This window comes from Varroa destructor, unplaced genomic scaffold (genome assembly GCF_002443255.2).
Source record: "Varroa destructor unplaced genomic scaffold, Vdes_3.0 BEIS01000005.1, whole genome shotgun sequence".
Lineage (NCBI taxonomy): Eukaryota > Metazoa > Arthropoda > Arachnida > Mesostigmata > Varroidae > Varroa > Varroa destructor.
Window position 1 is genome coordinate 37,808,178 of NW_019211458.1, and position 26,088 is coordinate 37,834,265.

A 26,088-nucleotide genomic window follows, 5' to 3' on the forward strand; every position below is an offset into this window, starting at 1 on the left:
TCGTCCGTTCGCTTTGAACGAGATGCGTGCAAAGGTGAAATATAAATTAGAACAAGAAAAATGAGGATGCACGGGAATACGAAGGAGAGCAGGCAGGAAAAGGAAAAGTGACAGCGTCTAGGGACTATCGGTAAGGACACCGATGGGGAATAAGCTAAGTCTCGCGCTGCCCAACAGCAATCGTAAGTTGGCGCTAGCTGTACAGTAGAAGAGCCGTACAACGGGATTTTGTTGTACAAGTAATGACGACAGCGGCAGTAAAATTGGTTTAGCAAAAAAAAAAGGCAGGCAAGGTGAGGATCAAATGAGTTCGCGTGTGCACGTTTAATATTCCCCGCTGTTTTGCCGTTGCGGCCATCGCCGCCGTCTGCCTAACGCGCACTGTTCGCTGTCCAGCCAACAGACAAAAGAAGAAGGGAAACGAGGGGATTTGAAAACGCTGCTTGTTTGTAGCCGGTAGTGAAGGCATAGTACTGCACTCAGCTAGCTGCGGTGCGAAATTCTTAAAGCTGCACGTAGTCACGGTAGCGACGCGAACCCCTCTATGGACAGACACGAGATTGCAACAGAAAAACTTCGTCGAATCGAGCTTAGATGCGCTTGCCCAGCTTCGTCCCGTTTTTTCAACAGGAATGAGGCAGGCAGGAGTGAAGCGCGAGGGTTGGTTGATTGGCTGAGGATGTGCTTCTCTAAACGAGCATAGTGGAATACATGTAGCAGTGGCATTTTTTTCATATTTTCGAGACTCGTTCGATACATTGATATTGTGTCGTGTTTTGCTTTGGTAAGTAAATTGGAAAAGAAGAACAGGTAGGGCCGAAGGAGGTCCGGTTAGCGTTACTGTGCCTATCTGCTCTACATGTATCACTGCAGATAAAGAAAAACGAGGCAATTTTAGCAGTAACATACTGGAACAGTGAACCGAAACCCATGATCTCGGGGGCAACGGCGTTGCAGCAGCTTGCAATACAATTGGTGTCAATGGGCAATATCATATAGAACTTTATGTAACCAGAGAATATGGTAATAGTGCGGAACTGTTTTGGTTCGTTTTCGTGTTTGGGAAGTGATCGTTATCCGAATAATTTACTTATAAACATACGAGTCTTAGCGGTTAATTTTAACAACATTGAAGGAGCATTCATAGCGGTCACTGATGCGAACGAAAACTCGATCAGTCTTGTGACAAATGTATCATCCCTCTACCCATAGAGACAATGTTTTTACTTGCTTCAAAAAATTTGAGGAAATGATTTCTAATCCATTACGAAATCGACATACGAGTATAGCAGGTATTGGTAATGTTTTGTCCACTCTTTATTTAGTATAATTCACCTAGGCTTGTAATAGGCTCTCGCCTGTCACCAAAGTGACTGTCCAGATCAACAAGCGCTTTCTACAACAGGAGATGCAAGATCGTACACAGGAATTACGTGGGGCATACGTGGATTCTCCACGCCTACATAACGACAACCACAGTATCCACATATAGTATACTGAATCTACTCTTTTTAATACTCTGCTCGATACCGGTTCAGGCTTCAGAGTGCTTATTATTCCTTGTCTGTAGTCTGGATACTGAGTGGAAAAGACATTACAGGGAAAATATTTAAGTACATGTAGAAAATAACCCGCGACCGCCCATTTAGCTTTAAATCTGCCGTCGATCGAAGACGTTTATTGCCTAATGCACCGATAGTAGTTCATTGCTGGCCGATGTGAATGACGCAATTACTTTTGGGCTGTACTATTTCGTTGTAAGTATCTGTCTGGGTGTGCGACTGTCTTAGACCTAACGTTGAGTAATATTTAACGGAAGGAAAATTACGGTTTGGCGGGGGGGATCTAGGCAATGGCCAGGCGCCACCAAGGCCAGCAGGACGTTAAAAGGTAGCCTAAATATTTACGAGCAAATCACACGGAGAGAAGGTATTAACACGCATCGCGTGATCGTCTGGTCGGCGCTTTGGGGCTTCCATAAGTAGCACTGACATTCAACCACATTTGTAGGAACGATTTTTTTTTTTATAACGCCCTACTCAAGTAATGAACGCGGTCTATATTAGGCCAGGCAAAGTGTTCCCTGTGATTTTGACCGTCAAGAAACACTGTGACTTTTATTGAAATCTCTGCTCATATTACTATTACTTACTCTAACACGTTGGCAACATGCATAATATATTTAAAAAAACATCTCTACTTGCACATATGCTGGTGTGTCTAAGTGCTAAATTATTGTGTTTATATTTGTCGCCGTTAGCTCGGTTAAATCAAGCCAGCGGCTGTCAGTGTTTCGTGGTACAAACAACAAACAGAGTTTTCGGGGGTGGCGGCCGAAGTAGCATCGTCGCCAGCCCCGAAAGCACCCATCGTTCATGTAATCCTTTCGTGATCAACAGTTGTTAAACCGTTTGCTATCGCTCTATTCGCTGTGCTTGGCCGCATCGGATGTTGGCCTATTTTCGCCGCTGTTAGGACCTATTGGCACGAGCTGTCTCGATCATATTTCATATTCGTTGTAACGTGTTGGGCCTAAATATCCGAGATGGCCACCGGCGTACCCTCTTGGATACATTGAAAACAACGATGTTCTTGCTTCGTCTTCTTTAAGCAAATGTGTGATAGGGCAACATAACACGTTTGTCGGACATAAAATGTCCGTTTCACGTTTTGGTAAACTTGCTGTAATTGCCGATAGAGCACAACTTCCCCTGCCATACATATAATCATACGTCTGTGGTACGGAAGAAAGACGAGCAATTGACATTTAATGCGTACCTTGGCTAAATTAAAATAGATACCATTATTTTTGGTTCGATTGGCTGTATTGTAAACGAAATGTATTTGACACTATACTATATTGTCGAATGCACCGGGCCTATTGTATGTTTTCATATCGTGCCTAAAAACGGACGAGCATTGTGTGCGGAGCAGCTAAACATAAAATGGTATCCAGTAGACTTTGAAATTGGATAACCTCCAAACCATGCGCCGCTAAACGATGAAATTTGCCTGGTAAGAAACTTGGAGTGAATGAGAACCGGCTTGAGTTTACTCGGGAAGATTTAAGCTCAGAAGAAAAAACATCTTCTAGTCTCGAGGATTAACTGTTTGTGGTCAAGGTTTTAGAGACCACACTGCTGTAAAAATTCATCGAAAATCGGTGAAAGCATTAGGCCAGGAAGCCTTAAGTAAATGAACAGTAGAGCGGAGATTGAAGTAATGAATGCTACCGAAAAAGTGACCGGATATGAAAATCCAAAGAGCCAAAAACGCAGCATCGAGGTGAGGTTCATAAAAGCAGAGCTTGGAAGTCTACAGGCTCTACCTGCTTTAACTGGCATTTCGCGTGTAACGTGTTACAGAATCATAACTCAAATAGAGAAAACACCGTTAAATAGTGGAAACTGATTCCAAACCAGTTGGAAATGAGCACAGCATATTCCACGGTGAATCTTTAGTCATTCAAAAAGGCAGCTGGAGCATGCGGACTGGGCCACCTAGAGACAGAGCAGGCAAGAAAATGGTCTCGCTTTGGGGGAAATCAAGGTCGGTGGCAGTATCGAGTAGGTTCAAACATAAAATGATGACGATACTAGTAATAGACATCAGGGGCATCCGCTATTATAAAATCCTCGCCAAAAATGACATACTGAATGCAGCTCGATATCTTCAAGAGACCCATGAACTGCAGGCAATCAAAGGAGCCCTGCCTGTTTACTTGATGACAACGTCCGACCTCATCGACCTTGGTTCAGTTACTTTTTGGACTGAGCAAGGGAATATCCGACGTGGGTTTACATCCGCTTGTTCTCCCGACTTAAGGCTTTCCAGGCTTTAGGCAAAGCAGCTGGTGACCAAGTATATCCCACCATCGATTCACTTTGAGAAACCATAGATAAAAATATTACATGTGAGAACACGACTGGTAAATATATGCCAGAACGCTGGGACAACTGTGTAAAAACATAAACAAGTATACATCTATAATACATATTAAAAGGTCACTAGTAATGATAATTGTAAAAGCGAAAAAAAAATGTTTTTGACCAAATCTTTTTTGTTCTCTCGTTCCTTCGAATCGTTTCCCCGTGATGCCCATTCTCCTCAGCGGTGGCTGATTTTCGATGAAACATATCTCAGTCCACCTCTATAGCCCGGTGAAATAGAGACGAGAATGTTACTCGAAAGCTACCACTCACAAACGTCGTTGTTGTTGTTGTGTTTGCTAGTCTTCCTTTGGTCAGTCCTATGCAGTCTTGCCCCTTCGGTTCTCCTGTGGCCAGAGTAATTGGGCGTATATGTCTCGTCTGCCGGCGATTTTATTTTCCGTTCCGCGTGCATAACTTCTGTCGACGTTAAGCATCCGTTGTTGTCGTCTGCTTGACATCCGATCGGTTGTGAATTGTTGAAGCTTCGAGTTAAAGCGGCGCCCGAGAACTAATAAAAAGCCCTGATGACGATAGCAAACTGACGCCACAACTTAGCACTACCCGCAAGCAATGGACGAATGAATAATAATTATAAAGACAGTCAGGGCCGAACTCGTCATGTTGTCTGTGTTAATGGCTCTGAACGCAAACGCATAAAGCGAGGTGACTAAAAACGGGGTGACCTTCAGTCAAATTAACTAGCGTATAGTTGTAAATATAATTTTTGTATCCTTGTTCATCAAGGAACGTAGTTTCGCTGTAGAATTGGGTAATTATACAATCGTACGATAGACAACGCGGTCACCATGGCTACGCCACTTGCACGTTTCGCGCACAATTAGATGAACAAAATGACGTATCAGCAATGGGAACCAGTCTAATTTTATACAGTTGTTCAGTGCAAGACAAGTACATCATAAATTTACAATGAAATTAGCTCGTTTTCGATTAATTGCTTGAGAGGAGGAACGTAAGTCTGCTAAAGATTATTATTAGGCTCGTATGGCCTAAGCAAATATTCGAAGGATATCATTCGCTACGCACTCAGTGCCTGCTGCGATGGTTTCTTTTCCATCGTTGTTTTGCGAGCCATCGATCACGTAAGGCCTGGGTCTGACCTTTGGGTCATTTATTAAAACGGGCCATTTTTAGTTATTTGGTACGTCAGCATTACCACCGGCATCGACACCAAGTGAAGTTTCGTGCGTACTGATAATTGGTCAGCTTGATGCCTATCTCAATTATCAGTGTGCCAATGCTTACGCCTTGAACGTACGTACGAGACCATGAACCGCGTGGATATGAATTTACGCCAACTCTCCAATGTCGACACTGATTTGGTGCTGTTTTTCTAAAGTTGTTGACTAAGCTATAAAAATTGTATACATACATGTCTTAGGACGGCAGAAATCAGAAAAGGTGATCTGCACATTCTGCATAAATTTCAATGCGATTAATAATAAGCTTGACGCTTCACCGGTCTAGACACATTCGTACATATAGACTTTGACATTTTAAGGAGACGCAATAGTTATTAAACGAAAAAAGGCGCACGGGGCGCGTCGGGAGCAACCGGGGGTCTGTAGGCAAGACAGTAGATTTCCGAAATGAGTAGACCCAACCCGGGTTGGCCTATATTGGCGTGGAAGGACAGTACGGCGGGACTATGGTCCTCCGGTGGCAACAGCTGGTCGTAGCCGGGAATGAGCTCGATGGAAATGATGGCATCGGCAAGATGAAGCTTTCCTATCTGCATATGTGTAACAATTAGAGACAGCGGTTAGGTAAGGGGAAATAACTCGTCGTTGTCGGAAGGAAGCGTACGTAAGCATAAGTCGTTGTCCGGTTTCTTGTTGTTGCCCGAGATTTTCGTAATCTTGAGTAACTGACCGTTGGTGAAACGAAGAAAAAGCCAGATAGATGTGTGTTGACAGGTTTCTTCGCATCATCAGCCGTGTGGAAATTCACTGACAAGGCTCCGTGTACTGCACACTTTAGGGGGCTTCTGGGGCCATACACGTCGAGATAGAAATTGACATTATTTTTATAAACATAATTTCACAGATACGTGCGCACATGTGGACACGTTCATGTCGTGCATTGTCCGTTCTATGTAACGTACAGAATATGCATCCCGTTTATAAATGTAAAAAACTATAATCCTCAGTCAGATTGTACAGTGGTGGCAGAAGCAGCGTCAGATCTAGCAGTGACAGCCGCGACAACAAAGGCCGAAATAAAAAACTGAAACCGGGCATAACGACAACACCTACCCAAAAAGCTCACTCTAGCTATTCGGTATAATTATGTTCCTATCGATAATTGCTCTCGTTTTTTGGTGTTAATTATCGTTCTGTATGCAGTGAAGTGCAGCGCAGTATATGTTCGGCAGACATCTTTCTTATTTTCTAAAAGAGGTGTCTTGCCCGGTAAATCTACTGTGTGTATATTAATGTGTATTCCAGTACGTTGTTCGTAATGCGTAAGACGTAATGATAGCTTGAGACTAGTTTATTTAAACGCTGCATCCCAGCAGCTATTGTAGCTCTCTTGGGCGCTTCGATGTTTGACTCTGGCTTTACCAAGCGGACTGACCCGATCATGCGATCGAATAGACGTTTCACCGTAAATACGCCTATTCCAGTCGCGCTAGCGGTCAATCGCGCTACTTTCAAATACGTGGCAATAAGCAAACATATGAACAAGGTATTTTCTGTTTCCAGATTATAATGTTTGCTACATCAGGACGACAATTGAAGACAAGACACGTAAATTTCCATGGCAGTAGATATATCGTATATAATGTGTGTCGAAGGCGCTAGAAAAGCAAAGCAGGCCCTGCATGGCCGGTTCTGTGACGGTATACACTGCTCCATGAACGACGAATTTGACGATACAAGGGGAAAAAAGTTGAACGGGACGAGCATAAAAGATGGCTTTTCTCCAATTACGGCTGAGCTCTGACTGTATGCTACTGGTACTTGGTGATGTTTTGGGGCACAGCGATAGACATTACTATTAAACAGTTCATCCCTTCCAATCCCAACGTGTCCCAAACAAAAACCCACTTATCCGAACGCGTCCAAGCCGGACCATGATGTATTCGAAGATGGTCTCGTAGCCATGGCTCAAGGTGAACCTGTTGCAACGGCCGAACACCAGAGGGCAAATTAGGTATGCATCTGCATATGTTGGTGTGATATTTTATATTGAGAGCTAAACGTTTTAGATGATGATGAGGTGTTATTTAATATAATACCGGTCATGAACGCAGAGCAACGCGCATCGCTCTTTCCTGCACATTATTTCTTGATAAAATTTGGCAAATTGGTTTAGGTGCTAATTGTAAAGATGAGCTGACTAATTGACTTTAGTAATAAGCCAGCAGAACTGGAAATGTTCTCCATGTCATTATTATTACTAAATGATTATACATTAGGTAGAAGTAAACAGCTGAAATACAACAGAAACGTGACGTATGTATACCACATTGTTATAGGCTAGGTCGATGAAGAAGAGATCAATCCTTCGACAGACAACGCACAAGGTTAAAAAATTATTAGGCCCCCCTTTTTCTCTCTCTCTCTCTCTACATATATATGCGCGTTAGGGGGGAAAGCAGTAATAACTTGTTCAGAACGAGTTTAGGAGCGAGCGCCATCTATAGAAATGCGTTTTTGTTGCCGTAATGTCGTGGACGCCGCCAGCGTTAATCGTAATTGCTCGTAGTCGTTAAGCGATGTCAAGTGAATCTTGTTCGTGTTCGTGCAGATAGCTCGAAAGGTCAGTGCCCTGTCGTGGATATTTATGCCAATGCACTCGGGCAATGAACGATGTCAACAGTTGTGGCTGTGACGACACCAATTGTTGGCGACACTTAAAGAACATTGAGGAATAGCAGCGACGCGAAACGTCGGGGAGATCGTCACCTGAAGCGACAACGTTACAGCAGGTGACGGGCACACGAAAAAAGACTCAATTATCGTCAGATCACGATAGTGTTTATTGTGTTTACGACATCCGGACTCGCGTTCAGTCCGATTCTGACGAGACACTACTAACACAAACGGCGAATCAAATGGAATTTCTACTGCGGCCGTTATTGACGAACAGTATATCCCTCCACGTAAATGTAAAGCGTCAGGCAGTGTGAGGTAACAGCCATGATCCTCATGACCATCATCTAATAAATGCTCATTACAGATGCATAAACACGCGAAAAGAATACGAGCCTACCTAGCCTCGAGCGGCTGTATCTGATATGGGTGCAGGGGCTATATATCGCAGCCCGTAGCAGCTGCAGTAGCTTAGCTTTCATAGCCGTTCTCGCTGCGGGGACGGGGGGACGGGGGGGGGCAAAATATCATTAATCTTTAGCTGCTTTTCTCGTTTCCTATAGCGTTTTCCCTGGCCAGTTCTGTTTTTGTGCTAATCGTGTGGCGGCGCCACACTTAGCTTGTTACATTTAAGGTAGCGTTCTTTGCATACAGTAACAACGATAGTCCTGTTTGTGGTGACGGCAGAAAAGTACTGACGGAGCTTCTTGTAGGAATGAAGAAGACACAGGATACTTGTCGTTTCCGCTGTTGCTGGCACTAATGTTAACGAAAATTCTATTTGTAAAGCCGTCGTATGGCATAATATGACGCTGTATTGTGCAGAATGGTATTTTGACAGTGGAAACCAACCGTGACGGTCGTCCTGTTTGTGACAGTTCAGCTGGATCGGGCACCTCGTCAACTGGGCACGAAGCTTTAACAAAATCTGTGGCGTATTCCGAGCATTGACGCGGTCTAGCCGCACCATTAAGGGTGCTTCTATTGCGAGTGACTATCCGGCCAGCTTTGGTAATGTCGACAAATTAGGTCTGTATATATCTACATACTGCTGACAGACTGGAGCATTTCCAACGAATTATGAAGGACAACATACATTTTTTTTTTGGATACGGAACTATTGTAGACGCGTAAGTTTTGCTGTCCTTGTGTGCCTACCACAGGGGGTGGTACGAGAACTGACCAAATTTTAAGAGGAACATTGCTTCTACTTATTACTGTTATATCTATACGTGTTCGTAGATGTGCATGGCATTTTGACGCCTGCTCATATTTCGCAGTTTACTTTCTTCTCGGATATATGTACGTTTGTACAGGTTGCAGTAATAGCTCACGGAGCTGGCACTTCGCCTGCTAAAATGGTTCCTTGGCGAAAATGCCGTTATAGATATTCTTGTATGCGTTACAACACCCGGGTTGTATCGGCTGATTTCTGCTATATCATAATATACATCTTGTGTCTTTCTAATCAATCCACAATCGGATAGGTTCTGAGCGAGAATTCAATGCTAAGAAGACCGAGGAAGCCGCAGTTTGCCAGCTTTTAAGTTTCACTTTAAACCTTTGATGCTGCTTAAATGTATTAGCCGATTAGTAACACTCTTACTATTTTCATCTCATAACGAAGTTACTAATCGTAGATTCGGATAGGTTCAGGGGACGGCGAGAGAAACGAAGGATGATGAACGGCTTAAATAGAGGTTGACCTTTTCGCAGTCATCGAGTAATCCTTTAAATACAAGACGTGTACGTAGGCTGTCCCGTATGGTCGTGCACGGCTCTACACCCACCAGTCTGGAGATGGTGAGCAGGCGTGGCGGTGGTGGTCAAAAGATTAGATGGTAATAGACAGAGAAAGAGGTTAGAAATAAGAGCGTACTAGAGAGCTGGTGCAGGGTCCGCTTGAATTCGATGCGTGACTTTTTATCGCTGCCTTATCAAAAGTTTAAGGACGTCTCGTGAACTGTCGTCAATGGCTGGGAATGTCGTCGGAACTTCTTGTTTGGTAGCTGATTAACGGTCGGTCTGCTTTCGCTTTGCGTTGATATACGCGATGTTTACTGCGACATTCATGTAGTTGGCGAGATATAAGATGCGTCCAATGTCTGCCAGACCAAACGAAGAGACTTGGCCTGCTGCAAGCGGGAGAAAACGAAAATAATGTAAAAAGCCAATTCGTCAAGCAACCTTCTCTTTGTCATTACTCGCATCCGATAGCAGTCCCGGTTGCTTTATTCTCGAATCCACAGGCCATTTGTTGTCGTCACCATCGTTTCTTTTCTCCTCTGTCGTAGATGACGTGAATGGTTGTCGACTCAACTTGAAATCACGGCATGACGTAACAAGCCACCAGGGGCAAGTCAAGACGAAGAATCCTGTAGATAGCGACAGTAATGCGAAGATGGCAAAGGCTCTACTATGAACTTTTAAGTGCTGTAGCAGCAGCAGCAGCAGCAACGCTGTCTCCCTGTACCTATCTATTCTTGCGCCATTGTCGGTTAGTCGCGTCATTTTTCGTTGCTGCTACAGCAGCATCGGTATAGCCCATCGAAATCAGGCAACCGACAAACTCAGTCACTAGATAGGACCCTATCTTGGCTGCGGGCGGCTGTGGCGTTGGTGGTGGTGACGACGGCAAATGGTAACGGCGAACGTAATGATTATGGACCAGAATCATTCTGGTCTAGGAGAGGCGGTCGATCAGGCGGGCAGGTAAGTAAGAGAGCAGTAACTTATTTTGATTTTGACTACGGCGTTGGCCCAGAGACGTGTGCACTGTCGATGGAGAAAAATCACCGAAAGAACTCTTTGAAGAATGTCTTCTGGCAGACAGCTGCTAACTGGTTTACTTCCTGACAGTCCAAACGTCGTGAAACGATGACTTGCCATTCGGCGATATTTTTATGTCTTGGTGCATCGTTAACGATGAAATCCACTGGCATCGTGGTTATGTTAATGTCTATCCACTGGCTTCACTCCTTCAGTCTGGCTACGAAGTAAACTGCAGTTGATTACAGGACAGGTGATCAGTTCTACTTATAAAAGAAAAAAAATAAAAAAAAAAACAAAGTAGTTTTAATTAGTTATCTATTCATAAAACAGCTGTAACGAGAGTAATGGACGAAAAACAGAACCGCACAGTGTTCCACTGGAACACAGACGTTAATTGCCTACGAGCTCATTTTACTATCGCTTCTGTTGTTCCTGTTTTGTATTTAATTTTGCAAACAATATCGCTTAAGTTTGATAAAATCCTTAAGTTGATTTTCCTCTAGTCTTACCGGAAGTATCTGCATACTAGGACAGGTCATTGCTCATCATCACTTAGCTGGTATCGTGATGCTACTACTTTATCTCGTATAACAATTATGATGCTATTAACCACGGGCTGTTTCATCTGATACTAGTACTTATTCGTTTGCAAATACAGATAGTGCGTCGGGCTCGTTTTCAGCTTTCTGATTTTTCGACTCTTTGCTTTTCATATCGTGGATCATTATCATAGGATGTTGACGACGGGAAAAAAGAAGGAAAAAGAGACCGTGCCACTATGACTTATTATTTAAGGTAGCAATCCACATGGACCTGATGGTGAGTCAAGTTGGCTCAGGGAGCCGATAGTGGGAAAGTAAGCCATTTCTTCGGCGGTCACAGCCACTGCTGCTATTACTGTTACCATTGCTGCCGACGCGCGGTTACTGCTGACCAGCGAAAATTGTGCTCGATGTGACGGACACCAACACGTCAGGTCGTAAACGTAACACCTCTGCTCGCCCGTCTGCTTGACAATGATGGCCGCTGAGAGACGCGACCACTCATTCGGGGGTATGCAACTCACCAGAGCAACCAACAACGAGAGGCCCCGCCGGATGAAGACTGACGCCTTCCTGCCACGATAGTCGCCGTTATGATATACGACAAAAGGATTGCTTCTGGTGTTGTTGATCAGCTAGCTTGTCCTAGCCAGCTCAGCAAGCTCAAATAGTTCCAGGAGAGAGGGAAAAGGAAAAAAAAATATATATATGGGAAAGAAAGTGTGTGATAGAGAGAGAGAGAGAGAGAGAGAAAAGGGGCCTTTTGTTCTTTTTAGCTTTGGTCAACACATGTTGTGCACCACTTTAACTGGAGCAGAAGTGCAGCCAACAAATTGTTGGCTGTCATTTGCTAGTTCATGAGCTGACTTCTGGACATTGTTGGGGTGCGAGCCGTGATCGTGGTCGTACTGGACATTGTTGGGGTGCGAGCCGTGATCGTGGTCGTACAGTGGAACCGGTAATGGTTTGATTATAGCAGTAGTAATCTTACTAGTCATAGTAGCCGTGAATAGGCTGTGTGAAAAACTGCTAGGAAGGCCCATCACAATTCTTGATTGTCGGTACACTTCAAGGTGATGGATCCTTGCATGGTTGCCTCTGCTTGCCCGGTGGCTGGCAATATGCGAATGATAGTCGAATTATGAGGATAGCGCATTTAGATATAGCGCTTTGCCCGCCTCTTGACTCACTGACTAAAACGTATGCACTAATATGATGGCATAGGAAAACGTGCGAGTATAACAGGAGCAACCATATATCTGTTTAGTTAATGTCAGTTGTTGAATGCTGAACAGGCTGTATAATGCGCTAGGTTCTGAAGCAGATTCAATATGATAATTCCACAGTACCAGTAGCTACACCAACTGAAATGCAAGATATTGAAATGAGCCACGATGAAAACAATAGATAAATAGCTCAAACGAGGAAAAAGGAATGTCTCTGAGCAGCTAAAATGTAAAGCGTTAACGAAGACAAAACAGTATGCGAACAGTATCATCGGGGAAATGGAGTGTTACTGTTTAAACAACACACGCCACTTCGCGCACATACACACATATATATATATCCACACCAATAAATAGCCGCCCATCCAAAAGTAGATAAATGGATATACATTGTATTTTGCATTCGGGTATTACAACCAGCGGTGTTGCTTAGACTGACGGCCACCGCCGCTCTGCCGAAAATCATCGTTTCTTTCCTCCCCGGCTTCGCCTCCTTTCATACTACTCGTTCGTTTCATGTTCGTTTGCCTCCTATTTCTCTCTTCTAACCTGACAGCAATACGAGTCCCTGCTGCTCCTGCGTGTATTATTTGCATGCTGTCCCTGATATCGTTTTCGGCGACCGTACACCAATTGCTCTATTGTCCTTTTCTTCCTCTCCATCCTTCTTTTTTTCTTTTTCTTTGTCCTCTTTTTTTTCCTGTTCTTCCTGTTCGAAGCTTTGGTTATTTCGAGAGTTTCCTGCCGATCGGGTAAGCAGGCAACCGAGCTTGCCGAGCTTGCCCTCGTCGCTGAAACCTTCGAGAGAGAACTGCTTACTGGAGGTCCTTGCTGCTCTCGGTGTTTCTCGCGGCAAGCTTGTCTTTTTACGGGACAGGTAGGCCGGCAGGGCAGTTCGACGAGCCAATCATATACTTTTGCTGCAGCAGATCTGCCGTGCCGACCCTCCATTGCCTGGGGGTGCGCTTCTTCACTTCACTTAGTTATGCCCCTAAAGCTCCAGTCCGAAAGCCAGCTTCCTGCTACCCCCGCCCCTTTTTTGACCAAAGGCTCCGTTTGTTCTTTCGTTGGTTCCTTTTCGTCCTCTTTTTTTGATTCTCTGGCCATTCTTTTTTTGGCCATTCTATGTCTGTGAGGTGCGGATCGCCTGTGACTTCATCAGGATTCTGGTAGCGTTGTCTTAAGAAGAGCACCCAAGACCCGATACCCCACGCCCAGCCACCCCTATTACCCTAAAAGTAAGCGGTCAGACACGGTTCTTTTCCATGTCGCTGCTCTTCCTTGGCATCTTCTTACAAGGAAAGGAGCCAATAAGATGGGCTGGGCTAGGAAGACAAGTACGCAAGAGGCATCGCACCCCTCATGGCACTGCACCTATTGGGTCAACGCCTCAGCCGAACCCTACCGGGCATACACACTCCGCAAAGACACACACGCTGCTCCCTCACTCTTTCCCTCTCTTCTTTTTCGTTTCATTCTTGTGCCGGTCAAGCGTCATTAGATGTTTGTTTGTTCAAACGTACCCTCGTTCGTGCTCAACTCTAGACTCTCCTAGACTCGCTCACGGTCGTGGATGTGTTTGTATGAGTATGAGTACGATCGGTTCTTTCTATTTCTTTACTTTTTTTTGTGTTGGGAAGTCGATGAACTGGTCGAGAGCAGCACAGACGGACAAGCGAATGGACAATGAAAACAGCGAATAGCCCAACATAGCCACCACCATCACCACTGGCTTTGCTATTGCGTCAATAGCAGCATTGACAGCGCCATCTTGGATCTTCTTGTTGTCGCTCCCCGCTAGTCACTCTTCAGCAGCTCTTTTCAGTTGCCTCTCCCCTTTAGTGGATTAAAGAGACTCTACCCTTTACACCAAAAGCAGCACTATCAACATCGTCTTCGTCGTCATTCGGTCACGCGGCCGGCACTTCATTCCCGTCCAGTCACTTTAACCCCAGTGCTCCAACTGTGCGCCGACTAATCGCATTGCGGCAAATGGAGGTCTCTTCAACGAAGAAAACGTCTCAGCCAGCGGTGGCAGGGCTAGCAGCGGGATGAAGACCCCAGTCGTGCCCAAGACGTCGACCCGTCCGACCAATGTTCGAGCGTTGGATGCTGATGTGGCGTGCCACTTAAGGCAACAGGCTGCAAGCAAGCGGCTGCCTGTTTGGTCGCTTGAGAAGGCAGGAGAAGACAAGCCCCGTCCTCAGAAACGGTGCCCCCCGCCAGCAGCAACTGCTTTTCGGAAGTTAGATAGCTATCTCTTCCGACGAGACGACAGTCCTATGGCGATATGGCGTAGCATAAGAAGAACACCGATAAGAGGAAGAAGGAAAATGCAGTAAGTAAGAATAGTCAGCAAATACTGCGGCAGCGATAGCCTGTTGAACTCACAATTCACCTATTGTGATTTCGACAGTCCACTATTCGTCAAGCTTTGACACCCTTCGCCCTTTTTGACCCTACTGCGACCCCTCAGGTCCCAGTTGAAATTCCCCTAATCACACAGTTGCTGACCCAGGCCGGGGTTTCACACTGCTGCCTTCGATTGACGCAAGCGATCGACCGACCGATTGCTCGCCCAACTTATTGCAGGCTGAGAATGGAATGCCTGTTGCCCAAAAAACGAGAAGCAAATTGTGTAAGTATGTTGCTGCTGTACGTTGAAAGCGAAGAAGCCAGGAGTTTGCCTATCTGTGGTGTGGTGATCTTCACTTATCTCCTTTGAAACAACAAAAAAACTCAGAGGAAGAAAAAAAACGAGATAAAGAAAGCGCTTTTATTATGGCGTGTCTTCGCACTGCACACTAGCCCATCTTCCGAACCCGTCACGCCTGACGTCGAAACATAGAATAGAAGACATTGTCCAACTGTTAAAATGTCGGTTATCGGAATGAAAAATAAGCTGATGAAAAAAGGTCCTGAGACGGTAACGCGAAATTGTGACGATAATGATTCATCAATGACGATACTATTTGGCGGCTTGCGCAATACGAACTTTTCGTGCGTGTGGTTAGTGGACTAATGTTGCCCCTGGTCAAAGCTTGCAACCATTCAGTGAGGAAACGTGTTTGGCTTGTGGAATAATTCATTGAAGTACAATGGCAAAAGCCGTCGAAGTTTTAGCAGTAGATTCTGTTCATCGGCGCATCTACAGCCAAACGTTTTCATTCGAATTCTTGTGGTACGGCTCTCACAGACTGATCTCCTAACACTTATGGGTTTATGTGAGCTCGGTTCTGGTAATGTCCATTCATCGCGATCTAATCCATGTTGTAGATCAGTTGAGACGTTTGTTTTGCTTGATTCTCTCGTGATCCTTGTCTAACGCTTTATGATAATCACCTAGGCTTATTTACGTAGTACATGTGAGTAAACACCACAAACTTGCGACAGTTTTTTGATGATTACTTGTTAGCAAGCGCTTACTTCTGCCAGTCTCGCTTGAATATGGAAAACAATAGAAAGGACGAAAAGAAACGTTTTGATTCTGGCGTGTCTTCCCATCGTCCATTATTCCATTTTCCACGCCCGTCATGTTTGATACCATAGCATAAAACGGGGTGCCTTGCCCAGCTAATATAATCAGCTCAACGTAAAATGTACGCCGATCGTCTAGATGAGCATGCGACTATCGCTAGTTTAAATTTAAACTTTGAGAATTGCTTACCTGTGGCATGTGGTTATAATGCCATTTTATAGGTCTGTTGAGAAAGAAACCTCGGACGAGTCTGGATACTTTAAGGAGAGTAGATAGTTATATAACTAGAAAGTGATCCCAAAGACTTTTCCATACCATAGAGATAGTCTTAACTTAAAAAAAATTGAAAGGCTTGATCTAAACACATGGCCTAGGAAAATATGCTAATATTATATGTATAGATATATGTTATCAAGTCAGTGGCCCCACAAACAGCTGCGACACCAAACGTGAAGGCGGTGGTAATTTTTTTGGCTACTTCGAGAAAGCTAGCTAGCTCGCGCAGGAAATGTAGATGGACAATAAATATTGAGAACAAACCAACGAAATTATGCAGCTCGAACGCTGATTTAATTAGCCGGCAGGATCTAATACAGCCAGAGAGAAAAAAGATGAAAGCCAGTAGCAATGGCTAACGTTTTGTAACGTACCGTTCAGAGGAGGTCGCGTCGACCAGTTGATCAGAAATGCCTGAAAGTAGACGAGGGAAAAACAACAAATGGCAAAGTAAGAAGCGACGATGGTCGGGGGGCCGAGGCCTACAAGGTTTTAGACCCATTATTAATTAAAGAGGCCTGCATAGCATTAGCTTTATATTCAAATTGATTCCTCGGCGCCGGAACTTTTAGAAAAAAAGATCATGCATTTTTCATATGCACCTCTGTACGATACTGAATATTGCGCAGTATACACAAAATAAAATAGAAGAGAAAGGGCCGACTCAAATCTATTTACTCTTATACACTGCATTAGTGGAATTGTTTGTAGCCTTTATTGTAATATATATATATATATATATATATAGTTTTTAAATCTGAATTAACAAAAAAGTGAAACGGTGTTTCTAGCAATTAAGTACACGACTGTTGTTCGTACTTCTAGGTCCCAGTCGTACAAGTATCTATCTATCTATCTAGGCTATCGGAAGGATAATACAACTTCTACTGCTCCGATTATATCTTCTCTGTTACTCCTTCCACAGAGACCTCTTGAGTCCTTAGTGTTTCATTGGTGTTATTTGAGCCATTCCAGGTTCCCTTCTGCACTATTTGTTCAGCCAGCCTATCACCTTCTATATTTTTGCCAGCGATGCCATTTAGCAGGCCGCTTTTGTAAAATGTGCTTCGCGTTCCTCTACTCAACCCGTCTCGCCGTATTTATATAGTTGAACTCCGTTAGGACCTCGAGGACAGCCACTTGACAAAAGCACCAATCGAACCAACAACCACTTTTAGCCACTTGAAGCACGAAGCGTGCACGGTATACCGCAACATGCATGTCACCCTGTCGTATCATGCGGTGTTTTCTTTCTTGATGTGCAGGTTCTTCGCTGCCTTCTCAAGACACTGTGTTACGTAAACGTTGAATTTTTCGGCAGCCTAACGCCTAAAACCCATACTGGTAATGCTCATAGTGAACAGTACGTGAACTAGTACGGACACACGAAGCGGAACTGGTCTATAGCTTCAAAATTCTATGCGAATTTTATTTATTGGCTAATACATATATCATTATATATAACATACGGTTGTAACTTGTACTGGCTACTGATAAGTTGCGCATAAATCCCAGAAATTCTGCCTTTCTCCTATGATTTGCTATTGCTTTCAAAAACACACAAAATAGCATTTTTGTAATAACATTATTTTTTTTTTCACATTGTCAGCTTGGATGGAAGTCGCTAGTATTCTAACAACGAGAGCGATTCTTGTTCCGATTTTCTAAGCATACAAACATTATCGTGCTTTAAAACACAGCTGTAAAAACATTCCGTGAGCCAACTTCATTAACGAAGCGCATAGTTTTACAATTATGCATGTCTACCAGTGATGTCAAGCAACGCGTTACCGTTTCGCTGAGGACTAGATCCTCAGGCCAAAGTATTGGGTTTTTATCTGTATACACAGCTGTAATTAGATCTGACATAATCAACAGATTATAGATCCGAGCAGCGCGACGGGATCTGAGATTGGTGACGGTGGCGGCCGGCCGCATGGTCATGACGAGGAACTGTCTCTAGACGGGCATCACCGAGCGATCACTAGATCCGAAACAGCCAGCGAAGGGTATTAAAATATATTTTGTTTGAATTGGCATTGGTCGTTGGGTGAGCCTGCGCCACTAAACGACCCAAATATTATGAGTCGTTTAGTTAGACCGTTTACGTATAACGTTACACCCAGTAAGAGATTCAACGATGTCCAAACGTTCATGAATTTAGGGAGTAACTGGCACGATCAATAGTTGAAAATGATAGACCGCATCAGCGGTTCTACGACGATAATACGATTCTCTGAATATATCGAGGAAGCTGCTAGCTTGAAGCGCGCTAGAGACACGGCATGCGTGATAATTTTCGTTGCAGCAGTATTGTCTAGGAACTGGATAGGCATCGAGTTGATAAGCGCGACAGCGTCTCGCTACGAGGGCTGTAAAACCATCGAGTAGAGACTAAGGAGCCTGTTGTGGAGCCGGCTCACCGATGCTCTGCGCGCATTAGGCCATCTCTGGTCGTTCGTTGTCGTTCCAATTGCCATTACTGTTTGGCCAGTTCAGCTGTTCGATTAGGAGGAAAGAGCTTAAATGAACAAACAAAGTGTTGGAAGACACCCTGCCTCCATGCGACCTCCGCACTATGATTACGTAATGGTAGCAAAGTACAAAAGCAGTTCGACAGTTGGAAAGGCCACCTGGAAGGTCTCTTTTCACAGGCTGGAAAAAAGCTGGCGCCGCACGGAGTTGCGACCCGAACATCGTTCGTTGTATACCAGCTTCGCTCATACCTATGATAGATTTTCATTTATCATAGACTACTATGTCGAGTAGGTTAGTGACCATCGGATGTTGTGCTCCTTTTACGCTGTTGCAAATCAACTAAAAACTTAAAAGAACTAATAACAATTAGCTCGTTCATGTTGAACTAACTGTGTTGCGTATATCCGCACGACATCACGCTTCCCATGGTCACTTGCCTTTTGTGATGATTTTTTGGTAGAGACCTGCGCGGTGCGTCCCGTTGCACGTGCTTCAAATGCATGCCGAGGAAATATCTCTTATTAACCGGATTAAGGGAAAAGTTCAATAGTGCTAGCATAAATCTCACTGTGCTGTCTCTAGTAACATAGGAAGCTAGTGGTGATTTTGTTGGTCAAAAAAGGAGGTGTATTTTGTACAGGGGTATGCACATATGTATGCCATAAATAAAGCGTAAAAACAACTATCTGCCGTTTTCTGCATACGTATATTGGTTTAATCGATAGAATAAAAAAGAATCCTCCGGTCAGCAAGCGCCGATTCTCACAGCTCATAATCTTGTGTTGATAATTGGCAATATGTTTGTCTGTCTTTCCTCTGGCAAGCCGCACCCTTGTTATTTGCTGATAGATAGCATTGTTGCGCCCCAGGGGCTTCATTAGGTCGTTTGGATTCTGAAAGCAATTGAAGACGAGGCTGTAGTTGTGCTAGTCTCCATGTCCTCAGATTATCTCTCTCAACCGCATACTGATTGAATGTCTCATATAGCTACTATATTTCTCCAGGCAACAGCTGACCCTATAAAACGCTTATTCTCTCATCTTAAAGGTGATCTGTTAGGATACCAGGAATATGCCTAGGGAAGGTTGCTGGTTTCGCTTATTAGTTTTACAATAACCGTTGCTTCTTGGCTTAGTTATTACAGTTGTCTGCTTATGAGCTGGGGATAGTATCCGTGTTGTTTACTATTTCCAAATACGATTTAAAATACATCTATGAATCTTCGGACACGAACGATCCAGGTGATCGCATTGACGGTAGGAATGAACGCTACAGCTTTTCTGGCGTTTAAAAGTAGTAACTCTAAGTCCCAGCTTTCTTTTAGTTGCTCCAACTCAAGCTATTTATATTCATGGCGCATCTTGTACGGGCTGTTGTCACAGCTTAGCAGAGCAGACGGTGTCCTCTAGCCAAAAATAAAGGAATTCATTAGGTTTACCCATAGGTGTTCTGGGGTCTAGGAAGTTCCTCAGCGACAACTAACACGTAGTAGACGCGGAACCATTTTGCTCATTGTGGGCTGTGTCTTAACAACAGCTAGCCGTTACATTAAACCGGTAGGTGGTTTTCTTTTTGGGGCCAAACTAATGATCTGGATATATGCGCCTACGTACGAATCGACGCTTGCGGAGTCTAACAATTATGGATTGTGCATGTATATATACACAAGCTTTTTAATAATAACAATAAAATAATAGTATAGTCAGTTCGGGGGATAGAAAATTACACGGAGGTATTGAGTGCATTCCCAAAATCGTTTTTTGTTGTGACAGTAACATGTTGGTTACAAAATTTTTCAGTCCTTTTTTATAATTTAGTAAATGTCAATGATACTGGTCTTTCGGAAATTGAAGAAAATAACCTCTAATTTACATGCAGTCCGCATCAAACTATAATGACAGTCACCTAAAAGACTGGTGTAAAAAAGTCAGCCTGTTGGAATGAGTCGTGTTCGTATGCAGATTTACTTATGATGAGGGCCCTTCACGAGAGAAACAGAGCGGGTCAAGGCGCCTTTGCAAGCGAGAACGACTTGCGCAATGGCCAGGTCGAGGGCCATCGTGTCATTTCACTTTTGCCCACCACAGAAATAGAGAGATAGTTAGACTTTGGCGGAGACATTCGTATGCTAAACAGTTTCTCAGGTTCGTTGACTCTATGACGTCGTCGCGCGGGAACAAGTTCGCGCCTTCATTGCCGCCGGGTGCGCGAATGATACTGCTGCCGCCATTGATACCGGTACTGCTCGAAGGGGGCACTCACCCGAGTGTGGTAATCCCATAAGGACCAATGAGAGGTTGAATGCGCGCGACGACTGGATCAAGTATATGTGGCCGATCGCACCCCTGTGCATTTCGTGGCTCCCGATTCTTGCTCACCTTAGTCACATTTAGCCGTCGGGTAATGGTCCGATCCAATTCCTCTAACAATGTCCTCTCCACCCCACTCTTCTAACCACTACTAGCTCCGTTCCGCGTAGAGCCAACTGGTCGGCTACAAACAGGGCCAGACGTCGGCCGGCCGATCTCCACGTTCACCTCTATACGGGCTGTCATCTCTGGCACACTTACATTAAAAAACACACACCCGTGCCTGGACCACACACGCATATAGACAAAGACATATGTAAGGGAGTTATATACACGTATGTACCTGTATGTTCCCCTCCTGACCTCTCCCTTTCTTGATAATTTCGCCAGCCGCTGTCTGATTTGCTGTCACTAGTCGTTTCTGCCTATGCAGTTTCATTAGATGCAAAGGGGCAAATTAGTGCTTTTGTCCGATCGGCAGCTGCAGTTGCAGACGATTTATGTGTTATCTATAAGCTGATAGAAAAGAAGTTGGGGGTAAATAGCCAGATGGCACAGGTTTTGGGTCAGGCTGGAGGTGCCAATCTTACCTCGTTGGGTGGTGCTAGAATCGTGCTCAAAATGCGGCATACGAGCAGTGTGTATAATGTAAGCTTTAGGGTTGTGGTAGTAGGGGCCGAAAACGAACGTCGACCGTTGTGTACCGGTCGAGCAGTGAGCGCTTGAATTTTGGCTGCGGCTAGCCTACTCAGCGGTACGGTAGAATAGTTGTTACAAGTGTAGCTTCCTCGGGGTCCTCGTGTGGGACTACCAGCGGCCACATTAGGGTCTAGCAGGCAAGCCCGGTACCTCCTCTTGCGGGTGATAGCTTGGCGGTGTAATGGAGCTGAGGTAAGGTTTAAAAGGAACTCGACAGACGGGACTTCGAGAAAGAAAGTTCTACTTGTATTGGCAGTGGAAAGAAAGCGCAAGAAGCGACAGGTTGGCCCCTAGCATCATAGAGGAGGACGTGGCGAAGGGGCGCAGAACATAGGTGGGGTGGTTGAATAAGTGTCAGCTGGTCGTTTAGGCAATCACCAACTAAAATAGGGCAAATAGAGAAACACAACATCAAGAAGAAGAACATCGTGAGGGGGCCATAACATAATGGTAGGACAGTATTAAGGCTGTGATGGAAAGTCGTCGATGCCCTAGGAGCCTTTGCATCTGTACCCGTTCTACGAAGACCTACTGAATAATAACTGTGTAGCTCGAGTGTGTAGCTGACTTTAGTTAGCACCTTGAACCAACTAATGATAGGTAACCAGTATCGGTGCGTAAGCTTGACAATCAAGATACAGCAGTCTCTTGACAAGTAACGATCATGGACATAAAAACACGTAGGCAGAAAGATAACAACCGCAATTGTATTAGCGCATTAATAATACGGAACGGCGCCAGCTGTCAATCGATCTAAATTGAAAACTGCAACTACTCATCGATCAATTCCACGTGCCAGCAACGAAAGCCTTCTTTTTTAGCAGATGATAACTTCTCTATTTTTATAACTAGAATGGGGAGATCTTACGATAGACTGCCGTAAGCATAAAGTGACTATTGTGTACTTTGGTGATTGGATTAAACGAAATAATAAAATTAGAATAAACTTAGGTTTGTTTTATTTATTTATTTAGTTTATTATAAAATATATTATAAAAGTATGTACCCAGTTTTATTTCACCATAATTTCATTGGAAAACTATGCATGCTTTTTACTACTACTACTGCTGCTGCTGCTGCCGGAAAAAGCGCACATAAGACGCAGAGATAGCTCATGAGGGTACGAGATGCGGTTAACAAATAACACGACAATTACATACACGTTTCCAATAAAAAGACAACTATGATGTCAACATCTTTAACTTGAGAAAAGTTGTAAGTGCTAATGCCTATTAAAAAATCAGCCTAGAGCGTTGTATCCGTGATAAGTATATGCATGATCGCTTCGACCGCCCGGGAACTGTCGCCATCGAATCTCAATTACCTGATATATGCCAAAAAACCAGCACGTACGACATATATATGTGGGCATCTTTCAGCCTATATAGCAGGGAAGCAGTACTGCACGTTTTTCGTTAATGTACACAAATGTATTGGCTATCTAATAATTGGCCATGATCGACGATGCGACATCGCCTCGTCTCGACCAAAAATCATAACAATTCTCGAAACTCAGCCACGCACTTTGACGGAATGGAGAGCCGATTTGTTTTCGTGGTCAAAGTAACGACGATTCTGAAGATGAACGAGTGGAAACACGATGGCAACGACAGATCAGTGACAAACGCCCCGCGCTTAGATACGTACACATACATAACCGTATTGTCATAACGCTGCAGTTCGTGAGTTCTCGTTACCGTCATCGACAAACGCTGCTACCGCGACCGCTGCAGCAACGCAGCGTGTTGGTCACGTTGATGATCGCGGCAAATGATTATTGGAAAGAGGATCATGTAAAAGCCATTGTAAAGCGATAAACCAGCCAAAAGATCTGTAACCAAAACCTGCCGGTAATGATCACTTGACTTATATTGCCGTCTATAATAAAAAAAAAAAAAAAAAAAAAAAAAAACAATATTATAGACATAGCCAGCATTCCTAAGCGAAGGATGCTGTGGGACGCCGATCTTTTAAAGAGAATTTGAAACTGAGAATCGAGCTGGTTAACCCTGGCGGATTAGTTATCGTCCGTCCGCTTTCTTCAAAGGGACGAGAGAAAAAAAATCTCTAGAACAGCGGTGGAGATAGAACGAGTAAATAGAATGAGGTTGAAGTATGACTGAGGCTGAAGGTTCAACACGTGAAATAACTTCGCGAGACAATTTATACTTGTACGCTCCTCCTGTAGTCACGTAGCCATATGGTGTCCGGAATTACAGACTCGCTCAGTTCGAGTTGTTGATACGCGAACATGTGACGTGGACGAACAAACGAGAAAAACTGCTCGCAGGAGCGAGTTGGGTCAGCCCAGATATTATCAAGAAGTAGAATAAAATGGATAGGACGCAAATGAAGAAGGATCTCAGCTAGGCCGACATTGGACTACCGATCAATCTACGATCGCCTCGCTGTCGAAAGGGTTACGTCTGTTTTGGCGCATTCGTTCATGCTAAATCGTTGACAGAACGAAAATGAAATGATTTCGGTCTGGCCTTCATGTCATGATCTGTTATAGCGCTTCTTGTATTTGATCATTATCATTGCGGAGAAATAGTTGGGCATTATGTTAGAATAAATTACGGTAATCCAAGTAAAAGCCAAAATTATCATTATAAAAAGGTCTGCTGTCGTTCTCTACTTCTCTAAGATGTTACCCTTTGAACCGAACCAAAAAGTCTACGTCCATGGCCTGTATGTAACGAGAAGAGACACCTCAACTGTAGTATATATGTATCTGATGGTTTATTTTCAAGGCGTATTTAGTTATCTGAGCGGATGATATTAGAAATCACTTTAGAGATTACTGTGCCGCGGGCGTGCGTTCATATATTTTATAATTCATATTGCATATGATAATAGGTGTAGGCATATAGATCACTCTGTTCCGTGTCAGTGGTGGCTTTTAGGAGATATGGAGGCACAAACTTCGCATAATGGCGACAGGCCAATCGTGTGTCACGTCAGAGAAGGCGCTATAAGGTGCTGGAATCGGCCCGATAGTCGCGGTATGGTTAACGAATTTCTATTTCGGCAACAACCACTATTTGTGCACCAATTTAGACGACGATCAATATAAATGTATATGCATTTTTACGTTATTACTAATATTGGTCAACGGTGACGACGTTCGTCATTCTCTATTTATTTTGTACTGTGAAGATGTGTCTACTTGTGAACATAACGGTGTTTATCAGCCATGACGCAGTTGGGTTCTTATTGACGTCTTTCGTTAAAGTTTTTTTGACGCTGATTTGTTAAAAAAAGTAAAGAGTACGAGTCGAAACGTACTATTTTCTTTGCTTATTTTTCCAGCATTTTTGTAGACCGCAATCACTCTGAGCGCGAATTCACTCCCTTAGTGATTTATATGTGTTAAGCTAATCTTAACGTACATTTGCAGCAACCGTGTTGAAACGTACGCACGTCTCTATCGTTATAAGTTTAAAAAGTATGACAATGTCTAAAAGTGCTAGTATCCAGAGAGCTACCTGATCGTGTGTGCGGGCCTTGGCGCGCTTTTCTTCCTGTGTGTCGCAATGTATACATCGGCAATTAATGCTCTATCGAGAAGTAATTAATGCACCTGAAGGGTCATCCTGCTGCAAAAAGGCTGAACAGACCGCAAATACTTCACGCCGCCTAACAGATAGGGTCTTCGATAACAACGATCGAAGTGAGGCCTCCGACAGCACCTTTTTTGTTGCGCTAAAACCAAAGCAAGCTGGCTTTATCAACGTATTCTGCCCCATGTGTAAACTCAGTATTGACCCCTTATCAAACTACAATCAAACGATAGTGATTTCGATGGTGACATTGTCCCTACCCAGCATCACTAACGTACGATCAGTCGTGCGATAATCCGTTCCTTTATATCGGTCTAAGAAATTATGGTTCGCAGCACTGTTCGAGGATACGTCCGTTCAAAGCCTTCGTCCTTTTTTGTTCGGTCAAAATGTTCGATCTTGTTTCTCTTTGTCCTATTAGGCAGTAAGAAACTAAGGCGAATGACCTAATTGTTTCATACAAGCATACGCAATCTGGCGGCTTCGCAATCAGCCACAAGTCGATGTCTTAAATTTGCTAGTTGGATAACTATTCGTGTGTTTAAGCTTAAGTTAGGCTTATGCGGCGATTTTTAATATCTTAGAAGTTTAGCCTTGCTTGATGCCGTAATCAATAATTATTGCTAACTTTCATTACTACTAAAAAAAATTATTTTCTGCGCTTGCGTTGGAATCAGTTGATTGTAGAGAACATTTTTGTCGAATTCGTCGAGAAGCGAGGTACATGCAGCTGCCTCTCACGATCAATAAGTACATCGTTGCCTGGCGTTGTCGTCGTTTCTACGCTATTCGTTGATACGGTGTTGTTTCACGATTGCCACAACGCTTTTTCCCGTAATTAATTCACCCACGGCCTGTAAAATGCTAAAATGGAACTAATTATGAAAAAAAAAAAAAAGTAGAGGTTTTTGCGTAACGTACTTACAATTCACTGCGTATTTTAGCTCGTTGGTGTAAGCACCGACTAGGCTGACCCG

At 43.9% G+C, this 26,088-nt stretch overlaps 1 protein-coding gene and 1 long non-coding RNA gene across 4 annotated transcripts in view; both read left to right on the forward strand.

Moving 5' to 3' along the window:
* LOC111251588 (Krueppel-like factor 6) overlaps window positions 1-26,088 on the forward strand; it is a 401,643-nt gene that overhangs the window by 40,328 nt on the left and 335,227 nt on the right. The gene's annotated exons all lie outside the window — the stretch shown is intronic.
* LOC147755651 (uncharacterized) overlaps window positions 8,270-26,088 on the forward strand; it is a 29,721-nt gene continuing 11,902 nt past the window's right edge. The window contains exons 1-2 of the long non-coding RNA XR_015327917.1: window positions 8,270-10,480; window positions 11,274-24,553. This is a non-coding gene — a long non-coding RNA (uncharacterized LOC147755651). The remainder of the gene's footprint in view (window positions 10,481-11,273; window positions 24,554-26,088) is intronic.